Raw genomic sequence first — 5625 nt, 5'->3', positions numbered from 1 at the left:
CACCATATGAAAGGTCCCTCTCCATTCCTCAATATAACGTCATGTTCCCAACAAATGAGGAGGAGATACTGTACACCATATGAAAGGTCCATCTCCATTCCTCAATATAACGTCACGTTCCCAACAAATGAGGAGGAGATACTGTACACCATATGAAAGGTTCATCTCCATTCCTCAATATAACGTCATGTTCCCAACAAATGAGGAGGAGATACTGTACACCATATGAAAGGTCCATCTCCATTCCTCAATATAACGTCATGTTCCCAACTGATCTATACCTTCTAGACCAACATCCATATGACTCATGTCTATAAAATGTGAAAAATAAATCGACTTCTAAAATTCTAAAAGAAAAATGTTTTTTTAACAGATGACCCCAGTGCCTGGAGCACCTTGATGGGACATCTCATCTCGTCTCCAGAGTATAATATCAAAGATGATGGCATAGAACAATATTCTCCAGTAGAAGGCCATATGAATCAAAGAATAAATGACGGTGTAGATAGAGCAGCAGACGCCTCTGACCACGAGGAATCTTCCGATATATTAGATACGACCTCCAATATCCATCCGGCATTTTACGGTATGAATAGGTCCATAGATCCATCCAGTCCCGAGGAATCTTCCAGTATATTAGATACGACCTCCAATATCCATCCGGCATTTTACGGTATGAAAAGGTCCATAGATCCATCCAGTCCCGAGGAATCTTGCAGTATATTAGATACGACCTCCAATATCCACCCGGCATTTTACGGTATGAATAGGTCCATAGATCCATCCAATCCCGAGGAATCTTCCCCTGACGAGTCACATGCTTCCATCCTTAGAGATGATGAGATATTACCAAATTCTACATATGACGATTGTTTCACAATAATTACACCTCTTCTACGTCAGAAGACCCACAGAGAGAGGCGCCCCTTTGTATGTCTAGAGTGCGGGAAGTGTTTCAAGACCAAATCAAATCTTATCAGACATGAAAACGTTCACATCGGGATGCGGCCCTTTATCTGCTCGGAGTGCGGGAAAGGCTTTACTGCAAAATCACATCTAGACAGACATGAAAAAAGTCACACTGGAGACCGTCCCTATTCGTGCCCAGAGTGCGGGAAATGCTTTAAACAGAAAGATCGCCTGAAGGCCCACTTTAGAGTTCACACGGGCGAGACTCCTTTCTCGTGTGCGGAGTGCAAGAAGTCTTTTATAGATAAAGCAGATATTGTCCGGCATCAGAGAGTTCATACGGGCGAGAAGCCCTTTTCCTGTCCGGAGTGCGGGAAATGCTTCTCACAAAAAGGACACCTTAACATTCATTTGAAACTCCACACTGGTGAGAAGCCGTTTTCCTGTCCCGAGTGCGGGAAATGTTTCACTCATAAAACCACCCTTATTAACCACCAGAGATTCCACACCGGCGAACAGCCGTTCTTCTGTTTAGTGTGCGGGAAACGCTTCACACGGAAACTGACTCTCGAAAGACATAAGAGACTTCACATGGAGAAAACCCCGTTGTCCTGAAGACGGAACTGAAGATCCACCAGAGAGGCCACACAGGGAAGGAGATCTATGCCTGCCCAGAGTGTGGGAAATCCTTTATCAATAATTCCGAACTCGTTAGACACCAGAAGACCCACTCCAGCGAGAAGCCGTTTTCCTGCCCAGAGTGCGGGAAATCTTTCATCCAAGAAAGAGAACTTCTTTCACACCTCCAAAGTCACAGCGGCGAGCGCCCCTTTTCGTGCTCAGAGTGTGGGAAGTCCTTCATGCTGAAGAAATATCTTGTAAAGCACCAGAAAAGTCACACGGGGGAGCGTCCCTTTTCATGTCCTGATTGCGGGAAATGTTTCACTTTGAAGGCACACCTTCTTAGACACCAGAGAGGTCACACGGGCGAACGCCCTTTTTCATGTGCAGAGTGCGGGAAAGGTTTCATCCAAAAAATACATTTAATTAGACATCACAGGACGCATTCTGTACCTTCTAACGCTGGGGACGTGTGCAATGGAATTTCATAGGCTGAATTGTTCCATTTAATAAAGATTCATTCCAAAACTAGTTATGGGTATAATTATCGTCATCGCGAGGAATTCCTTCTGGTTAGCGACAGAGGTGCAACAACCATTCTCATACACTATAATGTCAAAAGTATTGGGACGCCTGCCTCTACACACACATGAGCTTTAATGGCATCCCAGTCTTAGTCCGTAGGGTTTAATATTGAGTTGGCCCACCCTTTGCAGCTATAACAGCTTCAACTCTTCTGGGAAGGCTGTCCACAAGGTTTAGGAGTGTCTATGGGAATGTTTCTGTTGAGCTGGTTGGGAAGATTTTAAATATTTGAGAAACTTCTTGGCATGAGGTCTTCTCTCCTGGACTCCTGCCTGGTGAGGGTTCTACTGTGAGAACGTTATTCCTGGCCATTGAGCCTTGGTATTGGAGTGCTGCAGGAATCTCCCCTTCCGGGGGAAACCCTGAAGATGTTGACTAATAATGATGTCCATTCTGGCCTAGAGAAAGCAACCTGCAACTTTCCTTCACAAGTGAGGTGGTACGTGATTGGTTGAGTGTAAAGTATAAACAGGAACCTTTTCATGCTGTCCTACCTTGAAATATAAAGACTAAAGCCTAGTACACACGCAACGATTATCGGCCGACCGATCGTCCGTCTTTTGTCCAGAGTGGTGTTTTGTTGGTTGGAATGTGCCTAGACTGCACACAAATTTTCCCGCACGACAAAATTCTACTTCAGAAGTGATGTCATGTGTTGGTTTGCTTTCTTTGTGTTCTTTCATCTCTGAGCATGCCCAGTCTTGCTCATAAGATTTTTCCCTGTCGAAATCTGTACTGACTGCACGAAAATCGGACGTGTTTTGACGGAGGAAAAAAATTTTATAGCCTGCACACCAGAATTTTTTCAGCCGAAAAGTCGGAGTCGGTTGTCGAAAGCATCATACTAACAAGCCGAAAATAGGCAGATCGGTCGTCTGACGAAAATTCCTTGCCGATTTTCGACGCGTGTGTACGAGGCTTAAGTTACCACTAGAACCTTAAGCACCCAGGAGCCACATCCTACAAAAGAAGAGGGCTGGGCGCACTCTGATGACATCAGTATACAGTAAAGACTCTCCTCAAGATGTCATGACTATAGGGCTTAGTCATAGAGACATTATAAAGTCGTAGGAACATTATTAAAACTTTGACTAAGCCCATTATGGGTTACGTGTGTTAGTGCGAGGAGGACCTTGGACATTCTATGTTTTTGTCTGTAATAAAAAAGCTTTACTATATGAGAAGGTTATCAGACTGTGGCCAATCTTTCCATTTGCTATATGAAGGGAGCGCAGACAAGCGTCATTCACATCATATTTTTCTACCGTTACTATAGATGACAGCTTATGTCTTCCACTTTCAATGGTTGTGAAGGAAGCAGTGGGTGCCATTACCTGCAATGTCCTTAGCAACCAGTGACATCACCTGACCCTATTCATTTGCTGGCTGGAAATTCCTGGCCATATAAGCAAAGAAGGGACAGTGGTTGACATCAATGACATTTTACCTAATATGGTAATGGCAATGTCATCAATTACATGAGTAGGTATGCATTTGGCGGTGGGGACTGGCACTGTCATTTATCGCGATAGTAGCATCAGGATCAGATGTGTCATTTGGTCCGCAAGTGTTTTCTTTCAGCAACTCTGAGGGGGGGGGGGGGGTTATTTGTTAATCAAGACTGACATGGGTCTGCATCACTGGACGACGTGATGGACAATGGATTTACATGGTGGGACTTTTTTTTTTTTATAAATAAAGGACTTCTCAAAAAGTGTAGTGTCTTTATTTGCTTATTTACTGTTGCAGTCCCCACAACCACCATACCATGATTGTGGGGAAGAGACCCCTGTCCTCACCGGACCAGGGTTGTGGGGAAGAGGCCCTTGTCCTCACCAACATAGGGACAAGGTGCTTTACCAGAGGGGTCCCTCTGAGCAGGGTATCCCCCATGTTGAAGGCATGTGACCTGGTATGGTTCAGGAAGAACGGGGCATACTCACCCCTCCCCCCTTTCCTGGCAAGCATGATTTTAGGGGTATCCCATGCCTTTTTTCTTGTTTTTTTGTGGGAGTCCCACTTAAAATTCATACCAGACTTGAAGCATCTGGTATGGGAATTGGGGGGAACACCTTGGAAGTTTTTCTGTGGGTGGACCCCCTTACATCCATACCAGACCCTCATCAAGGATAAAGGGTTACAGTGCTTTGCAAAAGTATTCGGCCCCTTGAACTTTTCGACCTTTTGCCACATTCCAGGCTTCAAACATAAAGATATAAAACTGTAATTTTTTGTGAAGAATCAACAAGTGGGACGCAATCATGAAGTTGAACGAAATTTATTGGATATTTGAAACTTTTTTAACAAATAAAAAACTGAAAAATTGGGCGTGCAAAATTATTCAGCCCCCTTAAGTTATTACTTTGTAGCGCCACCTTTTGCTGCGATTACAGCTGTAAGTCGCTTGGGGTATGTCTCTATCAGTTTTGCACATCGAGAGACTGAAATTTTTGCCCATTCCTCCTTGCAAAACAGCTCGAGCTCAGTGAGGTTGGATGGAGAGCGTATGTGAACAGCAGTTTTCAGTTCTTTCCACAGATTCTCGATTGGATTCAGGTCTGGACTTTGACTTGGCCATTCTAACACCTGGATATGTTTATTTGTGAACCATTCCATTGTAGATTTTGCTTTATGTTTTGGATCATTGTCTTGTTGGAAGACAAATCTCCATCCCAGTCTCAGGTCTTTTGCAGACTCCATCAGGTTTTCTTCCAGAATGGTCCTGTATTTGGCTCCATCCATCTTCCCATCAATTTTAACCATCTTCCCTGTCCCTGCTAAAGAAAAGCAGGCCCAAACCATGATGCTGCCACCACCATGTTTCACAGTGGGGATGGTGTGTTCAGGGTGATGAGCTGTGCTGCTTTTACACCAAACATAACGTTTTGCATTGCTGCCAAAAAGTTTGATTTTGGTTTCATCTGACCAGAGCCCCTTCTTCCACATGTTTGGTGTCTCCCAGGTGGCTTGTGGCAAACTTTAAATGACACTTTTTATGGATATCTTTAAGAAATGGCTTTCTTCTTGCCACTCTTCCATAAAGGGCAGATTTGTGCAGTATACGACTGATTGTTGTCCTATGGACAGAGTCTCCCACCTCAGCTGTAGATCTCTGCAGTTCATCCAGAGTGATCATGGGCCTCTTGGCTGCATCTCTGATCAGTCTTCTCCTTGTATGAGCTGAAAGTTTAGAGGGACGGCCAGGTCTTCGTAGATTTGCAGTGGTCTGATACTCCTTCCATTTCAATATTATCGCTTGCACAGTGCTCCTTGGGATGTTTAAAGCTTGGGAAATCTTTTTGTATCCAAATCCGGCTTTAAACTTCTCCACAACAGTATCTCGGACCTGCCTGGTGTGTTCCTTGTTCTTCATGATGCTCTCTGCGCTTTAAACGGACCTCTGAGACTATCACAGTGCAGGTGCATTTATACAGAGACTTGATTACACACAGGTGGATTCTATTTATCATCATTAGTCATTTAGGTCAACATTGGATCATTCAGAGATCC

The 5625-nt window shown here is 44.2% G+C and overlaps 1 pseudogene across 1 annotated transcript; it reads left to right on the top strand.

Annotated features, from left to right (window-relative positions):
* Nucleotides 1-588: 588 nt before the first annotated feature.
* Nucleotides 589-2021, top strand: LOC309564473 (annotated as a pseudogene). Its single transcript has one exon. The product of its transcript is annotated as an uncharacterized misc_RNA (transcript).
* Nucleotides 2022-5625: the final 3604 nt, after the last annotated feature.

This window comes from Pelophylax lessonae, assembly GCF_965119305.1.
Source record: "Pelophylax lessonae genome assembly, chromosome: 9".
Lineage (NCBI taxonomy): Eukaryota > Metazoa > Chordata > Amphibia > Anura > Ranidae > Pelophylax > Pelophylax lessonae.
The sequence above is the reverse complement of the archived record's forward strand: the minus strand, read 5'-3'. Positions and strand labels throughout refer to the sequence as shown.